General features: G+C 45.1%; 1 pseudogene; it reads right to left on the reverse strand.

Moving 5' to 3' along the window:
• Positions 1-13,762: 13,762 nt before the first annotated feature.
• LOC123847067 (dnaJ homolog subfamily A member 1-like) lies at positions 13,763-15,613 on the reverse strand (annotated as a pseudogene).
• Positions 15,614-21,228: the final 5,615 nt, after the last annotated feature.

The raw sequence follows: 21,228 nt of genomic DNA on the forward strand, positions 1-21,228 counted from the left end.
TCCCTCGAGGCAGATCTTGTCTCTTTGTGCATCAATTATTAATTTGCTCCAGCTGCATTAAGCCTGGGTCGGTCTGTTGGCTCCTTTGTCATTCTCCCTGGGGTGGGGCAGGGGCGAAGCAGCGGGTGGGGCTGGAGGAGGGCTGGAGCAGACAGCCCAAGAGGAGTCAGGACTCCTTCTGCCCTGCAGATGCCAGAGCACACAAAGCCTGAACTGGATGACCCTTCGAGCTCATCCAACCTAACAGGTGGGGAAACTAAAGGTCTAGGGAGGGAAGGTGCTTGCCAGGCACACACAATGGTCTGTGCTTGGCTAACCCCGGCGTGGCTCTGATCCTTTCTTTCCTGCTTGCCACCTTCTGTTCTGGCCTCCAGCTGACCCAAATATATCCAGGGATGCCCTTCAAGTCATAAGAGGCCAAGTGGGGTTTCCAAAGTTACAATGAGTGATGCAGAAAGCGGGGATTGCACCCTGAAGCCCAAGAAACAGCCCTTCCATGAAAGAATTGTTAACATGAACATGTTTTAGGGGTTCCTTCCTCCCCAAACTCCCCCGGTCAATAAATTAGGAAACCCTTCAAGCTATATACCCTCTCACTGAGCCATAACAAGCCTCATGGTGTAAGAAGGCTCTGAGAAGTTCTACCGGGGAGGAAACTGTGCGGCCGTGACGGACCTACAATGCTCCCAACTACTTGATGGCAGAATGGTCTGGGCTCACTGTGCTCTGCAAACCTCAGGGCTCACTGGGCTTTGTGAAACCTGTGAAGGGACGAGGTGAGATGCCCCCCACACACATACAAGTGAAGCCAGCAAGCAGGCAGGTAAAGGAGATGCCTGGGTAATGACCCCAAGGGGAGAGAAGTTGAAAGCACAAGACTGGGCTCCCTGGTGATGCTCCCCCTGGCTCTGGGGCTTGAGTGAACCACTCATCCCAACAGGGTGATGGTGTGGAAAGTTCTGGGGTTTTGAGGCCCTACACACCTGGTTACAAATCTACCATTAGCTTTATCAACCATAATAATCCCAATAACTAGTTACTATGTACTGGATCTTCCTAAATGCTCATCTCACACATTGTCTCACATAATTTCTATTATTTTTCAGTTGAGGAAACTGAGAGTCAGCAAGATTTAGTCCCTTGTCCAGTGTCACACATGTCACTGCTCCGAAGTGCACACAGCTAACAATTCCTCTGTGCTGTCTCTAGGAATAAAACAGTACGTCTCTCTGGGCCTCGCCTTCCCCGGCTGTCAATGGGGGAGTGAGAGGGTTTCATTCTCAGGCTTGTTATGAAGAACGTACATTCACATGGTGCCTGGTACATAGGAGGAGGCCAGTAAATGGTAGATTCCTTTCATCCTTCTTTTGCATCCTACCCTTAAAAATAAATGAAGTTTTTACCCAACAAAATGGACTGAGCTTCTTTGGGTCCCGCTGTTGGGGGCACAGGGGTATGTGAAGGGGGGAGCTGGGGATGTCAGTCGATCCCCAGGTCTGCAGGCCACAGGCTGACCCCCCGCAGCCGAGGGCAGCTGGCTCTAAAACAGATTTTTTTAGGTCCCTTTCTCCTCCCCATGTGCGAAACAAAGTTTTGAAACGCGAGTGGTCAGATTGTAATAAATATCATCGCAATCCACAGCACGTGATGGTTTATAGATTGTGACTCATAATTCAACTGGTGCCTGGGTCACCAGTTCTCTCCCTGCCACCAGCTCCCCAGCCCTGCAGCCTGCATGAGTCCCTGGTGAAGTCATAAATTGGGAATAAGGGACACCCTGCTAACTACATTTCACTTGTCAACTTTAAGCTTCCATGCTGTGTGTTAAGTTTGCACAAATATCACAAAGCATAGACACACGCGCGTGCATGCGCACACATACACACATGTATATTCATGCATATATTCGTATATATAAATAAGCTACCCTGCTGTTTTGCAATTCCTTCAGGACAGAAAAACCTTTTCTGGCAAGAGCCTCATTTTTCCAGCCTTATAGAGGCTGTGGCAGGTAAACCCATGCCTCCCTCTCCAGCATCCCTCCCCCGACAAATTTAGGACTTTCCACGGTTTAGTCCAGGAGCCCTGCCCAGTGCAGTCAGAGACACATGAGCTCTAAGGAGGAACTTCCCCACGCGGGTTACAGCGCCTTACAGTGACAGAGAGCCTGAGCAGGGGAGGAAGAGCTTGTGGGCCATCTAATCCTGCCTCTTTTCCAGCTACTCCAAATATTTCCAGGCACCAAAATGGAGCTGATGGGCTAGAAACAGAAACCAAGGCCTGTCTGAGCCAGGCCTCCTGGACTGTCCTGCAGAGCGCTGTAGCTTAGGAGCCCTGACTAACCTCCCCCCGCCACCCCCATCTCAATCCTGGGCTGGCGTGACTTGGCCTCTCATGAGTGACCCCATGACAGATTCAGAGAGCAAGGATCAGGTATTTTGGCTTTCCTTTTGCATTTGGTTATAAAACCAGGGGTTCTCAAATGTTTTGATTCAAGAATGGGGCTTTTGTGGGGGAAAAGAGTCGGTGGTGAGGAGCTGAGATTTTTTTCACTCATCTGCTTTGTGAACTCAGGAAAGTGGTTTACCTTCTTTGAGCCTTCATTTCCTTATGGCCAAGAGAGGGGAATAATGGTGGGCCGGGGGATGGCTGTGTGGGTTCAATGTGGGGGTGCCAAGCACAGAGCCCTGCCCTCGGTGGAGGAGAGAGCCAGTGCCACAGGATGAAGCATCTGGTGGCAGGGGCAGCTGTCTTGAGGCCCAGAGGAGGGATGTACCAATCCCAACCTGGCCCATCAATCCCACCGACATGAGGAACAGCCCTGCCTGGGCAGTGGGGAGGGAACAAGGCTGCGTTCATTCTGGGTAATGGAAAGTGTCATCAGTAAATGAAGAATTTCGTAATTACCCAGACGTCCCTGGGAGGATTTGTGAGGCCACAGGCGGTGGCTGAGGTCCTGGGGCTGAGGGGCAGGGAGGGAGAGGGTGGCAGGCTAGATCTGTGGGCCAGGGGCTCTGTGTCGCATGGAGTAGGCTCTGACCCAGTCGGATAGAGTCCCTGCCCCAGGGAAAAAGCCAGAAGCCATTGGTCCAGAGCTGGAGCTGGGTACCTGGGGTACCTCGTCTGCCAAGTGGGGATTGGGCTCCAGGCAAGGCTGGACTCAGGACGGGGGGCTGACAAACTTTCTCTGCCTCATAGAACAACTGACCCCCAAGCATCACCTTTTCCTCTCTGAGCCTCAGTTTGCCTACCTGCTGGCAGGCATAATGATGACAGCCACCTTATCAACTCGAGGGGTGGGCAGGGCCCAAAGAGACGTAGACTGGAAATGTACTTGCCAAACAGCAAAGGACTCACAAGGTTGAGCCAGGAGAGAGGCAGTTGCCCCTGACAGCCCTCAGGAGTGACTCAACTCAAGCATCTATTCTGCAATTGCGGGGGGGGGGGGCGGGGGGGATTGTTTTGCCTGGGGGTGAGCGCTTTGGAATCTTCAGGATCATATCTGAAGTCCCCTCTGAACGTCCTGAGCCCCTGCAGAGCCAAGCTAGGGCGGCTGGTGTCCTGTGGCTACCCATGTCTGATTGTGGTTTTTTCCTAGTGTGTCCCCAAAGGGCCTCTGCAGGGAATGGGGTGGAGAGGGACACTCCTCTGGTGGAGTGGGGGGAGGATGGAGGCCTTTTCTGTGAGAGCTCACTTGAAAACATGTGCTATGGGGCCGTTTTAAGACATTATTGTAAATGATATATTCTGTCATAATTATCATCATCACTGTCCCCATTTGCCAGGTGAGAAAACTGAAGCACAGAAAGGTCAATGGCTCACCCAAGGTCACACAGCAGTGCCCATATCTCTGACTCCCCTTTTGAGCCCTATCACCACACCTTCTAGATCTACCATCAATTTCTCCTCTCTCCTATTCTATGGATGTCAGAGTAAAGAATCTTCACTGACATGCCCCTTCCTCATTTTATGGCCAGAGAAACTGAGGCACAGAGCAGGACTTTCTTAGGCAAGACGTGGGTTAAGATGGGGCGTGAGCCTCTGTGGTCACCTCTCCTCTGTGCACCCATGCCCAGCGATCTCCCCATCTATGCCCCACCCTGTTCCCCCAGCGCCATCTCCTCTGCCCGGGTGGGGTGGTCCAGAAGACCCAGTGCAGAGAAAGAGCAATGACAAACGACTGCCTGGGAGAGATAATCCACTATTAAAACATGCCTGCTGTTCTAATTATAAAGGGGACCAAATTGGGTTTAAATTGGAATTAATTGGATGCCCCCTTATCCACGCCATCTATCTTGCACTCACCAGGCCTTCTGGACGGGTGGGATGGAAGGAAGGGGAATCTCATCTTCTCCCCCGCTGAACACACATCCCTGAAGGCAACCAGGCCCAGCCCCCAGCCCCTAATCCCTTTAAACGTTTCAAGGAGCACAGACAATGGGAGCTAGGGTGACTGGAGCCCTCCTCTGCCTTCGCCAGAGGGGGATGAAAAGGGATTAGGTGATTCTGGGAGGTGGGAGAAGGGGGGTGGGGAATGTCACACCCCAAAGGACCAAGCCTGAAGGAAGCAGGCAGGCCTGAGTCAGCTCTGAAATGTGCTCTGGAGTGTTGTAATGGGCTAGGAGATGATGCTCTATACACAAAGCAAGACCAGCCTGGGAGGCATTTGGGGAAGGGGGCTTGGCTGAGGGGTCCTCAGGTTGGAAGATCTTGATGGAGAGGGAACGAGGTCATCTAGCAAGCAAAATATGGGTCCAAGGCCAACTGTGCTGAGTCTACAATAAAATGTTAGCTCCTTGTGAGGAAAGGGGAAGGCACCATCTAGAAAGCACTGTTGCCCTGTGGTCCTTGGCAGTTAGGCCTTATTGCAGAATGTTCTTCTACAGCTGGGTTGGGCATCCAAGGCCTTTGCCATACACCCCTCATCAGCCAAAGCACTTGCTACTCTCTTGGGATCTCAAACTGGTGGTCCATGGGCCAGATTTCATTTGACCTGCCCAGTGTTTCATTTTACTTCTTATCTTGAAGGTCCTCAGCTATTTGGGGCACTCTCCCATTTGTCCATCCCCACGTTTCTTAATTTCATCTTGTACCTGGCTTGCTTCACATCACCTGCCTAGCTCCTTCAGACATGTGAGCTTGCAATCCCCTCAGGATCATCCAAACCATCTGCTGTGGTTGATTTGACCTCTCCACTGCCCCCACCCCCACCCCAGGCCCCATCTCAACCTCCTCATTCTCACTGCTTTGCTATAATACATCCCTCCCCAAACCCAAATCTTCTTGTCCTTTAAAGCCCATTTCAGGGGTGCCATCTTTGACCCCCAGGCCCCAAGGTCCCTATCTTCTCCAGCCCCATCAGCAATGTTCCTGGGGCACTTGCTGCCCCTCCCAGGCTCCCCTTGTTCCCCTTCCTGGGGTCATCTCATTTACTTGGGTTTCTGGAACACATTCTGGAAAGGATTTACTCTGTATCCCAACACAGCAAGTACCAAGAGTGGGGACGCATAGTATGAGTAGAGAGACTGCTTGGTGCCCAGCTGCTAGAGCTTGAAGGGGCCCTCTGTATACAGAGCCATGGACAGGGCTCTGAGAGCAATGTGGGCAAGGAGCTGCCCCAGATGATCTCAAGCTCTCAGGGCAGCAGACTTCTGCCATGAGCTCTACCCTCTGCCCTGTCTTAAATCCTTCCCATGTTAGCTTTCACCTGCTTCAGCATTTCACGTGCTGACCAGCCTGCTTCCTGGTCTGTGAGCCTCAAGCCACACACACACATATACCTCCCCACACACACACATACACACACACACACAAACACAGGCATAATACCCTTGTACTCCCATCTGTCACACCTAGAATTCTGCCCTCTCCAAAGCTATCCCACATCTAGAACTGTATTCCTGATACGTAAATCTAGAATGCTCCCCTTCATCCACACCTAAAACTCTTACCCCATATCTAGGACCTCCTGTTCTCCTATATGCACCCTGGACTCTTTGACCCATCTCACTATCTTTCCATTGCTTTGGAACACCTTCTCTTTTCTCACATGTGGAATTATGCACCCCACTCCTGTATCATTTTCTTCTATCACCATTATATCCACAACTGGCCCCTACACCCACCCAGAGTTCCCATCTCAAACCCCAAATTCATAACACTTGGAATACTTCCATCCCATACAACAGGAGGCTCAAGAATTCTGAGCCCCTACTATCTGCCTGCCTCCACCCTTGGCAGTGGCTCCTGTAGATCCTCATCCCTCCCGGGCCCTAGGGCAAAAGGGCTTTCAGGCTCAGAGTTTTATGGCCTGAGTGAATGAGATATAGCTGCAGGAATATATCAAGACTCATTTCCAACTGGGGGAGAATTCCTTCTCCTCTATGCATTAGGTAAATATTTGCTTGATTTTCTCATTCTGAGCTTGGTTCATGGAGCATTTTAGGCAGGCTGAGGGTTGGGCACATGCTGGGGAGATCTTAGCTCCTGGTTGCCAGGAGAGGGAGAGAAGTGGGGGAGCAGAGTACAGGTCAGGGGAAGACTATTTTCAGCTTCCTGGCCTTATGAACTGAATGGGTCTCTCACCCTCTCTGGCCACAGACTCCAATATTAAAACAAAGCAGCATTCTTAAATCTATGAGAAAGCAAAAGGGACTGGAATCCTCTTAGAGAGAGAAACCAAAGTGAGTTGGGAGGTGATATAGACACAAGCTTCAGGCTTCTGAAAGCCAGGGGATGAGAGGTGAGTTGCCAGCTGCAATGTGCTCTTGAAGAAATGAGTTAAATAAATTAACATGATAGGGAGTGAGGCTAGGAGGAGTTTCCAACATGGTTGCTAGATAGAGATGGGAGAAGTTGATCTCTGAGGGAGGTTCAATTGATAAAAGACAGACAAAATCTACTAGCTAACTATGCTTCCAGCAAATTTTTATTGAGCACATCATTTGTTGGACCTAGTATGAAGAGGGTAGAATGATGAGACTATCATAATCCTGCCCCGGAACTGAGAGAGGAGGACAGAGAAGCTGTGGAGGGGGCGTGGTTGCGGGCGGTGGGGGTGTGGACCTGTGTGGGGCCCAGGGATGCACAGGTCAGTAAAGGCTCCAGGGAAGAGGGCCCTTTGAACTGGGTGTAGAATGAGGAGTTTGCTAAACAAAGGGGTGAAGGTAGTGAAGGCAGGCGATACAGCATATACAAATGCATAAAGGAAGGACCAAGCATGGTGGTTAGCAAGAGGCCATGGCAAGGAGTTGGGCTTGACACTTAAGTAAGAGTCAAAGTGGGGAGCCTCCTGACTTATGTGGAGGCTTGATTAACAGGTGTAATGTGAAGGCAGGAGATGCAGGAGAAGCTGTGGCTGTGATTTAGAGCTGAGGGTCTGCTCAAAGCCACAGTGGTAGGATGGGGGGAGAGTGAATGAACACACGTCTGAACTAGCCTTGATGACTTGCAGGCTGTGGGGGTGGGACAGATGGAGGAGGTGATGACTCAGAGGCCAATAGCACAGACAACAAAGTGGACAGGTTATACTCAGCATCTAGCTAAAGAAAATGAATGAGATCAGCCAGGCTTCATATTGACTAAGCACACACTCCCTCCCCCACCCAAATCTCAGCATCTCTCTCAAACACAGTGACACTCGTCAACAGGGTGCACATGGGGTAGGGGCCTCAACCCTCCCCTAACTTCTCAGAAGGAAAATTTTAGATGGAATTGCCCAAAGTACAAGAATCAGCTACATACATTGGGAAGTGAAAGGCCTGATTCTATTTCTGCTGCAATAGGTTTTTAAAAATCTTTCACTTAAAAAAGTAAATAATAAAAGGTGTGAGTCCTGGGGAAGGTTGCATAGAAGTGAACCAATAGGAGAAACCATCTCACCTTTGAGCTCGATGATGCTTCAGCACCACGGACAGCAACACATCAAGGAAGGGGCCAAGTAATGTAGTCATGAGGCACAGTGGGGCTTGAGGATATCGGTGAATCACCTACAATTGTATGCAAATGTAACACACTGAGTCATTAGGAATTCAATATTGTAAGTGCTTTAATATTATTCTGTCCATCCTTAGGAAAACATAACTTTGAAGGCCGGAAGCTTACCCTGCCACCACACAGGAGGGGAAAAACTAACCGATGCTTTGCTGTATCACCAACCCCCCCTGCCCCCAGTAAAGGAAAGCAAGCTCCTTTGAGGTTCTAGGTTTTGAGTATGACACCTGGGATCACAAGACCCTTTGAGAAGGAAAGGGGAGTGTGTTGGAATTGAGAAGGGCAAAACAAGCTGGCACCTGAGTGTTTTTGAGCCTCTGCAGGTTTTGAAGAGAACAGCATTTCAGGCTTCTTGGGAAGGACAGGTGTATGGACCTGAGCCCATTTCCAGGAAGCAGGACTCCCAATGGCCTGGCTATGTGGGGGCTGTGAGGACTAGTCACTGAAGATCAAGGTGAAGGTCCCTGTGGGGCCAGCTGGCAGGGAGAAGTAGAGTACCTGTTAGAGCCATGAACCTTGGAATGGACTGTACACTCAATCAAGGCTGAGCAAGAAGGAATGGGGAGGGGTGACTTCCTGCACCTAGTAAACAATAGAGCCCACTCTGCGTTCCAGGACTCTGTAAGCCTAAGGCATTTGTTCAGACTGAAGCTTAGGAGGAGTCTTGAAAGTTACTGATATTGGTTGGTGAGTGCTGAAGCCAGGTTTAATTTGTTTGAAAAGAATATAGAAATGTGGTGTTATATATACCACGAACATTGTGGAATAATTATGCTTTAATTTATTCATTCATTCATTTCCTCAACAAATATTGAATGCCTATGATGTGTGCCTTGCACTAGGTGTGGCCTTGAGGATAACTAAAGAGCAAAAATTAACAGTCTCTATCCTCCTGAGGCTTATCATCTAATGAGGGGGACAGAAATTAGGCATATAATAACACAAATAAAAGGAAAACTTCAAGCAAAATAAACATTTCTGAGAATGAAAGTTATCCAAAGTTATGCTAAAAGAATGCGTAATGGGGAGTGTTACCTGATCCATAAGTAAGGGAGGTCCCTGAGAAAATGATGTTTGAGTTGAGAGGTGAGGAATAAACTGGAATCATCTAGAAGAAGAGCATGGAAGAAAGAGCTCCAAGAAGGACCAGCTCCTGAAGGTCCTGAGGAGAGAGAAATTTCAGAGAGGAAAGGACACTTATAGGAGGCCCAGTGAGGCTGGGGTGGGAAGTGGAAAAGTGGGTGGAGAAAATGGTACTGGAGAGTCAGGTAGGGACCAAATTTTCAGACCCTTGTCAGTCACAGAAAGAGCTTTGCCATTAGCACAAGACCAATGAGGAGCTTTTGGAAGGTTTTGAGGGGGGAGGGAGGGCCTTGGAATCATGTTCAGATTTGCATTTTGGAAAGTTCACTGGTTTAGCCTGGGTTCCTCTCAAATGCAGGACCTGAAGTAAAGACTCATGGGCAGGCAGTGTATCTGGAAAGTGATCCCAGGTATCAAGGATGAAGGACCAGGGAGAGTAAAGAGGAAAACAGAAAAAGCCAATACAAATATGCATTACTGAATTGTTTCCCATCATATAAAACCAGAGCTAATCTCATTGAAACTTTCTCAGAAGGACATGGAATACCTCTCAGAATTCTCCACATGATGGTCCACAGAGAGAAGCATTTCTACCTCAACTACCATCTCCCTAGTGGCCCAGTAGTGTTGACTCTCCCCTGCCATGCTTCCAGGCTGCACATGCGCTGGGCTGTGAAGAACTCTGCTGGTGTCCCACACTGTGGCATCGGAGAAGCCCTAGTATAGTAAGCAAAGAAATCACACATCATGTACTTGAGCTAAGACACTCTCAGTGGAAACCTTCCTGGAAATGTTCACTGCAATCGTGGATGGAATCAGAGAGAGGCTGAGAGGATGTTCAACAGGCACCTGGACCTTCTGATACATTCTTTTGGTCACAGAGTCTATTTGGGGTGAGGGAGAAGAGTGGTTTGGACCACAAAGGTAGCAGTTGTGCAAATAGAAGTGAGCTGGGGAGAAGTGAGGATGGAAGACCTGGGCTACAGTTTAGAGGTTGTCTGATGGGCTGGCTAAGGAAGGGCATGAGAGGAAAGTGCAAGCAAAAATGACTCATGGGTTTTCATCCTGAACAAATGAGTGGATGATAGAAATCCTGCTAATAGAGTCTTATAAAAGCAAATGAAAAGGAGTGGCCAACAAAAGAGGAAATGGCATGGAAGACCAGAGAAGAAAGAGTTTCAAAGACAGTGATTAACTGCTGAGTAAGATGAGGTGGCATGTTAAGTTATACCCCCACTACCAACAAAATATATCCACACTCTAATCTCTGGAACCTGTGAATGTTATCTCATACAGCAAAAAAAAGGGGGGGGGGGCGCTTTATGGATGTGATTGAATCCAGGATCTTGAGATGGTGTGATTATCCTAGATTATTTAGGTGGGCCCTAAATGCATATATCCTCATAAGAGGGAGGCAGAGGGAGATTTGACACAGACAGAAGAGGAGGTGATGTGGCCAGAGAGGCTGAGATTCGGGTGTTACGGCCACAAGCCAGGGAATGCCAGCAGCCACCAGAACCTCGAAGAGACAGGGAAGCAGTTCTCCCCTAGAGCCTCCAGAGGAGTATGGCCCTGCTGACATCTTGATTTTGGCCCAGTGAAATTGATTTCAGACATTTGGCCTCTAGAACTGAGAGAGGATAAATTTCTATTGTTTTAAATCACCAAGTTGGTAGTCATTTGTTACAGCAGCTGCAGGAAGCTGATACAGACTTGTGCTCCCTGGATTTGGAAACATGGAGGTCACTGGGGCACCAGCAGGATTGGATGTGGGGAATGAAGGAAAGAGAGGGATTGAGGTTTGTACCTGAGTTTTTGGCTTAAGTAAGTAAGTGAGTAGATAACAGTGCCACTTACTGAGATGGGAAGCAGGATCAAAAGTTCTGTTTTGACGATATTAGGCTTGAGAGCAATATAGACATTACTGCTGCTGAGAACAGTACAGTTAGATGAAATCAACCCCAATTGCTCCTGCAGGAACTTGAAAAAGGCAGGGGGACAATGCCTCCTAGTTCACACATGCAATGAGAACCAGAAAAGATGCCTTAGCCTTTATCCAGTACATAGAGGGTGAGCATGCCCATGACCAGAGAATTCTTCCCTGTGCCAGAGTGAGTGCCAGCTCATGCCAGTGGTGTCCCCAGGCATTCCAGAAATAGCAGTTAGTGCCAGGGGGTCGCAATGAAAGCAAGGCAAGTTAACTTGATGCTGTGGAAGTAGGAATGCAGGAGAAGAGAGATAATATAGGCAGGAGGGATTAACAACATGTTCCAAAGGGATAACACTGGTATATTGAGGGAGGAAGATGAATGCAGGCAGTGACTGTGTGTGCCAGGGGAATCACATGGCATGTGGCAGAACCATAGGGGCCAAGGATTAAACATGTTGCGGGCCGTATGCTGTTGAACTAGCCATTCTTCAGCAAGAATGAGATCCGACTGCCAGCGCCAGGTAGGGGCCTGCCAGCCCTCAGGCTCCAAGACCCCAGGGCTGCTGCTGTCCTGCCTTACACCTGAGTCCTCCTCTTCAGAGGAAGCTGGAATTGAAAGGATCCTTCTGTCTCTTGAACCATCGCCATGTACGCGTAGGACAGGCTCCTGTTAAAATGGTCAGCTGTCCCAAGAATCAACTATTGGATGTCTCAGGAGGTTCAGCGGCTGCTGATACCAGAAGGTGTAAGGCCCCAGGAGCATGCGCTCCTCAGCAGCCTCCTACAAACTATCCTCGTTTGTAATTCTGCCCCTCCACTTAGCATACTTGGGATGGGGCTCCTTGCTTGCTCTTATCCACCTCCAGGAACCAGTAAGGAGAGCAATGTGAAAGGGGGAGCAGATGGCCATGAAACTGCCATCAGACCATGAGAATTTACTGAGTTCCAACTGTGGGTCTGGGCCTGGGCTTGGAGCTGGGGAGGTCAGTGTGTGCCAGGAATGAAAACCAGCATATCACACAGCATACACAGAGGGGGACAGCGTGGTGTGGCAGGTGTGTCGGCAGCCAACAGGTTCCATGGTGATTTCACACCTGCCTTTTCCCTTCCTCTATATGACAGGTATGCTGAGCAGGAATTCTCCATATGCTCATTCTATAGATGAGAATACTAAAGCTCAGGAAAGGGAAGTGACCTGCCCCTTCCCCTGGCCCAGCATTCTTCTCTTTATAGTTTGCTGCCTCTGGAGAAAAATAAGACACGGTCTCTGGCCCTGTCCTCTCTCCCAGCCTCCAAAATTTTGCAAAGTCCTCTAGTGGAGTACTCAAACTTTAAAGACTCTAGACTCTAGACTCTAATTCAGTGATCTAGGGTGAGCCCTGAGATTCATATTTCTAAGAAGTTCCCAAGTGATGCCGATGCTGCTGATCCTTGGACCCCATTCTGAATAGCCAGGCTCCATTCCAATATACCAATCCTAGTCCATCTACCCTATCTCAAATGCATTCTGTCTTGGGACCTGAAGCTTGGTAGGGAAAGTAAGGGGTAATCAAGCCCACCATACCCGAGCCCATCATTCCTGATCTCCACCCACCTTGTGGACAAGCCTCATGGTTGTCTCTGAGGCTGCCCTGACCCCTGTACTTTCTCTGTCTCCTTTAAGAGCCAATTCTCAAATTTTCCTTAATCCTGATGCAGGGGGAAAGATCTGGGCGCAAGACGACATGATTTCTAAAGTTTGATCTATAATAACCTCACTCAGTCATATTATCAATTCATTCACCCACTCACCCACCCACTTGCTGCATACCCATTGACTCGGTGTCTCTCAAATGCTTTCCCTTCCCAGGAGTTGGTGTTTCCTCATCAATAAAATAGAAGGTTTTGAGCTTGAGTCAGTGGTCTCCACCCTGGCTGTATATCAGAATTACCTGGAGAGATGATTGTGATTTACACATACTAAGATTCACCAATTTTAAGTGTATAATTTGATCGGTCTTGGCAAATATATACAGTCATGTAGCTACCTACCACTATAATCAACATATAACATTTCCATCACTCAAACTCCCTCATAATCTCTTACAGTCAAACATCCGCCTCCAGCCGTGGTCTCTGATAACTACTGGTCAGCTTTCTGACATTTCCTATCAGTGGAATCATACAAAATGTACTCTTTTGCATCTGGTTTCTTTAACAAGGAAAAATGCATTTGAGATTTATCCATGTTGTTGTGTGAATGAATAGTTAAGTCCTTTGTATTGCTGACTAGTACTTCATTGTATGGATACACCACAATTTGTTTATCCATTTATCAGTTGATGGATACCGGGTTGTTTCCATTTGGCCATTATGAACAAAACTGTTATGAACATTCAAGTAAATTCTTTTTTTTTTTTGCTTTGTAATCAGTATATTAAGGAGACATTCATACATTTCATTTGCTTAATTCTGATACCCAGATTTAAGCTTGTGAACATGACTTTTAAACATACAATTAAAGCTATTCATCATAATTTGCTATACTACCAACATTAAATTACAGTTACTTCGGAGCAGAAGTTAAATGGTTTAAAGTAAGCCTGTAACATACCTAAAAAACACCTTCCTATCGCATACATGCAAATTAACGTCTCCACGTAAATGTCTCTTCACTCTAAGTTACCCTGCTCCTGAAGTCACGAGTCTGAAGCTTATCATGGTCCAAAGAGAAGGAAAAAAAGTATAACCAGGATATATATATATAAAGATGGCACAGCAGAAGGGAATGCAGTTCTGCAAGTGCAAGCCCTCAAGCAGCAGCATATGATAAACCCCTTCTTTAGAGAGGTATCCTTTCTATCAATGATACCACAGGCCAAATTACATAGCATGCCATCTTCAAGTAACAGTGGAGGCAATAAATGCAGAGGCATTACAATGAATCCCACTTAACTATAGACCAACACTTCTCCACAAATTCTTTGTCTGACTGCCAATTAAATACAAGTTTTAACTTCATAGCTTAACAATTAAGGGTCATACACCGAAGTCAATACATACACCTAGCATTTCAGTCTGAGCTGTTTCATATACATAGAGCTGAAATTAATTACAAGGTATGGCCTAACAAATGCTAGGGGAGATTTTTTTTTTTTAAGTAGTTTTTACAAGTATTAAACTTTATCTTGCACACTGAAGTCATCATACATACAGGGCAAAGTCAGAGCTTTTATATTTGAGTTTATTCTTCATTTAACTTTTAAAACACTACTATAGTTGAATATTAAAACAAAAACAATAGCAAGTCGTGAGCTATGATTATAGTCCTTCACTCATTCACTACTGCATATAAAATGCCAGCAGTGTTATTCACTGGCCCCATTAAGAGGTCTGACACTGAACACCACCCCTGGGATGATGTTCATCATCCACATAGGCTTCCCCATTGTAATGGCGCCATCTTTCCTGATTTGGATCAAAGTCCACCAGTTCTACCTGGTCCATTTCATCAGTCTCTTCTACTTCTTTCCTCTCAGGTAGGAGTTTTTCCAGCAAAGAGAGTTTATCAGGAGAGAGAAAGCCATTCTCGGGAAAGTTTACCTTAAATTCGATGATTAGGCGACCCTTCTCATATGGTCTACGATAAATTGGCATGCCTTCATTTAGCACACACTTGATATCTCCATGCTTGACAATTTGACCTGGGTGAGAGGTGATGACGATGGTTCGGTTGTCAAGAGTAGATATTGGCTTCTGAAAGCCACACAGTGCTTCAACCAGCTGTATGTCCATACACATGAAAAGGTCTTCTCCTCGCCGAGTAAAAACAGCATGGTCCTTCTGATCTAAAACAATGATAATATCTCCTGGTTCCAGTCCTGGTTCTTGGTCTCCTTCACCATGGAATGTTATCTTCTGGCCATCCTTCATGGCTTTGTCAATATGAACTTCTAGAATTTTCTTCTCTCAAACTATCTTCCTCCCATTGCAGCTTTTACATCTATCTTTGGGACTGATCCGTTCCCCGTGGCCCTGGCACTCCATGCACACAGACTGAATTTGCTGAACCATTCCAGGTCCTATCTGATGAATTCTTATTTGCATTCCAGTACCTCGGCAATCGGGACAACATTCGACTGCTCCTTTCTTACCACCTCAGCCTTCACATTTATCGCAAATCACATTCTTTTGCAGAGCTAGTTTTCGTGTTGCACCATTATATAAATCTTCTAAGGTTACTGAGAGCTGATGCACAACATTTTTACCTCTCCTTTCTCTCTGCATCCTTCCTCCTCCTCCAAAAAACATATCAAAAATGTCCATGGGGGAGCCAAAACCACCACCAGCTCCACCTTCTTTAATTGCCTGTTCTCCTCCTTTGTCATATAATTCCCTTTTCTTTGCATCAGAGAGTACTTTGTAAGCTTGAGAAATCTGTTTGAACTTCTCTCCTTCATTTGGATTCTTATCAGGGTGATACTTCAAGGCCAGTTAGTTTCCTGTAGGCCTTTTTCAATTCCTCTTGGGTGGCATTGGGTTTGACCCCCAAAACATCATAGGAAGTGGTTTCTTTCACCATTTTCTACAGCCGGTGAGAGGGCCGAGGCCGGTGTGGGGGAGCAGGAAGGAGCGTGTTGCTGGGCGCAGCTCAGGCAGCTGCCGCTCCTCCGCATCTCACCGAGCGTTCTGGAAAGTTCCGCCTCAAGTAAATTCTTCTTATGAACATGTTTTCCTTTGATAAATACCTTGGAGTAGGATTGCTAGGTTAGATTTGGTGTACATTTAACTTACAAGTAACTGTCAACCTGTTTCTCCAAAGTAGCTGTACCATCTTACATTCCCATCAGCAGCGAATGAGAGTTCCACTTGTTCCACGTTCTTGTCAACATTGGATACCAGCAGACTGTATGAATTTAGCCATTCTAGCAAGTGTGGAAGTATCTCGTTATGGTTTGAGTTGTATTTCCCTGATGAGTAATGACCCTCAGCACCTTTTCATGTGTTTATTTTCCATTCTTTTATCTTTGCTGAAAAATTGATTCAAATCTTTATCTATGTTTTATTGAATTATTTATCTTCCTATTATGAAGTTGTAAGAGTGTGTTATAAGTTCTGGATACAAGTCCTTTATATTTTTCTCCCAGTCTATAGCATGACTTTTTATTTTATCATTAAATCTTGAAGAACAAAGCATTTTTTTTTTTAAACTTGGAATAAGTCCACATTATCAACTTTTACTTTATGGTTTGTGCTGTTTTTTAATCAGAGATTTAAATTTCTAATAAACCCAAGGTCATAGTGATTTTCTCCTGTGTTTTGTCATAAAAGTTTAGAGCTTTAGCTCACACATCTTTAGGTTTATGATCCCTCTTGAGTGAATTCTTTTGTGTGGTGTATAATATAGATTGAGATTCATTTTTTGCCCAAGAACATCCAATTTCTCCAGTATCGTTTGTTGAGAAGATTATTCTCTCCCCATTGGATTACCCTGGCACATTCATCAAAAATCAATTGACCATATATATTTGGGTCTATTTCTGGACTCTATTCTGTTCCATTGAGCTAAATACCCATAATTATGCGAATGTAAGACTGTCTTGATTATTGTAATCTAATAGTAGGCCTTGAAATCTAGTATAGCAAGATTCCAAGTAATCTGGTACAGTAAGATATCCAAATTTGTTTTGTTTTTCAAAATTGCTTTGGCTATTCCAGATCCTTTGTATTTTCATATGAATTTTAGAATGGACTTATCAATTTCTCCAAATATCTATCTGGGATTTTGATAGCAAATGCACTGAATCTTTTAACACAATTGAGTCTTCTGATTCATGATTATAGTATGTCTTTCCCTTTTGTTTAGATCATTTTTAATTTCTCTGAGCAATATTTTATAGTTTTAGTATACAGAAATAGCATATGTTTTATTAAATTTGCTCCAAAGTATTTCATGTTTTTCTTGCTATTATAAATGATATTGTAATATTTGAATTTTCATCTATTTACTTTTAGTATACAGGCTTTTAAAGTATGAACCTTGAATCTTGTTACCATGCTAACCTCACTAATCAATTCTAGTACGCTTTTTTATTGAACCCTTAGGATCTTCTACATAGGCAAATGGTCATATTATCTGCAAAAAAGATAGTGTTAATTTTTTTCTTTCTAATATATAAGACTTTTAATTTCTTTTTCTTGTCTGTTTGCACTGGCTAGGACCTCTATTACATTGTTCCACAGAAATGATGAGAGTAGAAATTCTTGCCTTGTTTCCAATATTAGGGATAAACATTCAGTCTTTTGCCATCAAGTGTCATGTTGACTGTTGATTTTTCATAGATGCCCTTTCTCAGGTGTGGAAGTTCCCTTCTACTCCTAGTGTGCTGAATTTGTTTTGTTTTGTTTTTAAATCATGAATGAGTATTCGATTTTCTCAAATGTTTTTTCTATATCTATTAAGGTGATCATGTGTTTTGGGTTTTTTTACTCTATTAAGCTGGTGAAATACATTGATTTTTGAATGTTAAAACAATCTTGCATTCTTGAAATAAACTACACTTAGTCATGATGCACCAACTTTCTCAGATATCGTAGATTTAGTTCACTAATATTTTGTTAAAGTACTTTGCTTTTTGTTGACATGGGGTGTTGGACTGTGGCTTTCCTTTCTTATAATCTCTTTGGTTTTGGTATTTGGGTAATGCTTGCCTCATAAAAGGAATTGGGAAGTATTCCCTCCTCTTCTATTTTCTGGAAGATTTTCTGTAGAACTGGTATTATTTTGTCCTTAAATGTTTGATATAACTAATCAATTAAGTCATCAGAGTCCGGGAATTTTCTTCAAGGGAATGTTTTTAACTAAAGAACCAGTTTAAAAAAATAGATGTGGGCTCTAAAATCAGGAACAAGACAAGGATGTCCACTTTTTCCACTTCTTTTTCAACATTGTACTGGAAGGTCTAGCCAGAGGAATTAGGTCATATAAAGAAATCAAAAGCATCCAGATTGGAAAGAAAGATGTAAAGCTATCTCTACTTATAGATGACATGATCTCATGTATATAAAAACACTAAAGAATCCACACACACACATATACACACACAATTAAGATTAATGAATGACTTTAGCAAAGATGAAGGACACAAGACTCATATACAAAAATCAACTGTATTTCTGTTTACCAGCAAAGAATAATCAGAAAATGAAATTAGAAAAACAATTCCATGTAGTAACAGAAAGAATACTTAGGACTAAATTTAGCCAAAGAAATGCAATTGCACACCAGAAATGACAAAACATTATTGAGAGAAATTAAAGAAGACCTAATTAATGGAAAGACATCCCATGTTCATGAACCAGAGGACCTGGTGTTATTAGGATGGCAATACTTCCCAAATTGATCTACAGATTCAATGCAATTTCTATCAAAATTCAAACTGTGTTTTTTTGCAGAAAATTCATATGGAAATGTAAGGGACTCAGAATAACCAAGACAAAGTTGATAAAAAGGAACAAAATTGGAGGACTCACACTTCCTGATTTCAAAACTTAACTGTGAAGCTACAGTAATCAAGACAGTGTAGTATTGGCATAAGGCTAGACATAAAGATCAGTGGAATATAAGGGAGAGTTCAGGAATAAACCCGTACATCTATGGTCAATTGATCTCCAGCAAGGGTATGAACATCAGTCAGTGGGAAAAGAATAGTCTTTTTATTTTTATTTTATTTTTTTAAAGGATTTTATGTATTTATTTGAGAGAGAGCACATGCACAGAGGGAAAGTGACAGGGAGAAGCAGACTCCCCACTGAGCAGAGAGCCTGATGCGGGGCTCGATCCCAGGACCCTGAGATCACGACCTGAGCAGAAGGCAGATACCCAACCAACTGAGCCACCCAGGTGCCCCACGAATAGCTTTTTTGAGGGGTTCCTTTTTAATTTAAAGTCAGTTAATTAACAAATAGTGTATTAGTAGTTTCAGAGGTAGAGTTTAGTGATTCATCAGTTGCGTATAACACCCAGTGCTCATTCCATCAAGTGCCCTCCTTAATGTCCATCACCCAGTTGCCCAATCACCCCACCCCCTACCCTCCAGCAACCCTCAGTTTGTTTCCTATGCTAAGAGTTTCTTATGGTTTGTCTCCCTCTCTGATTTCATCTTGTTTTATTTTTCCCAGTTTTGTTTCTTTTATTAACCAGAATCATGCTCTATATATTGTTCTTTGATGTGCTTATTGGAGATGTTCTCAGCCTAGCACACTCCTTTTACCCATTATATATTCCACATAAATAGTGTTACTGTTTGGGTTACTTCATTCTGCTGTTCTGATTATGCCCACTTTTGTGCACAAACTTGAGCACAGGGGCTGGAATTTGAGGGGAGGAGTGCCACTTTGAGCCCTTGTCAATCTGAGGTGAAGGCATGTTGACTTGGCGTTGAGTAGGTGGCAGGCCGTGCATGCTGACTCAGGCAGGAAGGCGGCTGGACTGTGAATTTGGGACCCACAGGCCAATAGCATCATGTGTGATGGGGACATGGCTGGTATTGCTTTTAACTTTTGTTTTTCTGAGAAACTCTATCTCTCCTTCTATTCTAAATGAAAGCCTTGCTGGATAAAGTATTCTTGGCTGTAGATTTTTTCCTTTTAGCATTTGGAATTTATCATGCTACTCTCTTCTGGCCTGCAGAGTTTCTGCTGAAAAACCCACTGATAGCCGTGTGGGGTTTCCCGTGTATGTCACTGCTTTCCTTTCTCTCGCTGCTTTTAAAATTCTCTCTTTATCACTACTTTTGGCCATCTTATTTACTTTGTGTCTTGATGCAGACCTCTTAGGGTTGGTTTTGTTGGGGGCTCTCTGTGCCTCCTGGATCTGGATTTCTCTTTCCTTCCCCGGATTCAGGAAGTTTTTAGCTATTATTTCTTCAGACAAATCTTCTGCCACCTTTTCTCACTCTTTTCCTTCTGGGATCCCTGTCATGTGACTGTTATGCTTGACAGTGTCACTGAGTTTCCTGGGTCTCTTCTCATTTTGCATATTTTCCCCCTCTCATCTCCTCAGCTTGATTACTTTCCATTACTCTGTCCTCCAGGTGGCTGATCCATTCTTCTACTTCCTCCTGTTTGCTATTTATTCCAGGTGGTCTATTTTTATTTCCATTTAGTGAGTCCAATAGCTCTAACTGGTTCTTTTTTACATCTACTATCTCTTGGTGGAGGGTCTCATGGAGGTTCTGTACTCCTTTCTCAATTCTAGTGAGTATCTTTATGAGCATTATTTTAAATTCACTATCAGACATATTACTTATCTCCATTTTGTTTAGGTCTCTTGCTCTGATTTTGTTCCACTCTTTCATCTGGGACAGATTCCTCTGTCTCCTCATTTTGTCAATTGCTGTGTCTGTTTCTATGTGTTAGGAAAATCAGCTACGTCTCCCACACTTGAAAGTAGTGGCTTTATGAAGAAGAGGTCCTGCAGTGCAGTGTCTCCTTTTCACCAGAAAATGGTGCTTCAGGGGGTGCATCCTATGTGTGTTGGTACAGGGGTGTCCTACCATTGTGGTGGAGCTGTGTTTGTCTTCAATCCAGCCTGTGATGGCTCTCTGCCTGTTGTGGGCAGAGTCTGGTACCTGTGGTGTTAGTGGGCTGGTCCAGGGCTGCCTCGGGCTTGAGTTGAGTCAGAGCAGGTGTTTGCCAGAGATGAAGTAACACCAAATGTCAGGCACTTTCCCTGTGTTGTCCCCTGAGAAGCTTTTGTTGGTGAGCAGGGCCTGCAGTCAGACCAGCTGCCTGCCTCCAGCCCACTGCTGGGGTCACAGTCAGACTGGTGTGTGGTTATTTTCCCCTCTCCCTAGAGCAGGACTCACTTTGGAGTGATGCTGACCCTTGTCTGGGCTGTGCTCACACTGCCAGGCTTGTGACACTGTTTGATGGGATCTTGCCAAGAGCGATCAGAGGGGGTGGATCTGCTTCGCTGTGGCCTCTTGTCTACCTCGGGCTGCGGAGTCTCTTCTGCCATGTTTGGGGTTGCTTTCTGGGTTATTTATGCCAATGTGGGTATTCTCTAGGTGGCCACATGGCAAGAAGTGAGCCCAGTGGCCTCCTACTCCTCCATCTTCCCAGCAACCCAAGAACAGCTTTTTAAAATGGTGCTGGGACACCTGGCTATCCACATGCAAAATAATGAATGGATCCTTGTTCCATACACAAAAATTAATCCAAAATGCATCAGAAACCTAAAT

Source organism: Mirounga angustirostris, unplaced genomic scaffold (assembly GCF_029215605.1).
Source record: "Mirounga angustirostris isolate CCGP_5_RB_7025 unplaced genomic scaffold, mMirAng1.0.hap1 SCAF_6, whole genome shotgun sequence".
Classification (NCBI taxonomy): domain Eukaryota; kingdom Metazoa; phylum Chordata; class Mammalia; order Carnivora; family Phocidae; genus Mirounga; species Mirounga angustirostris.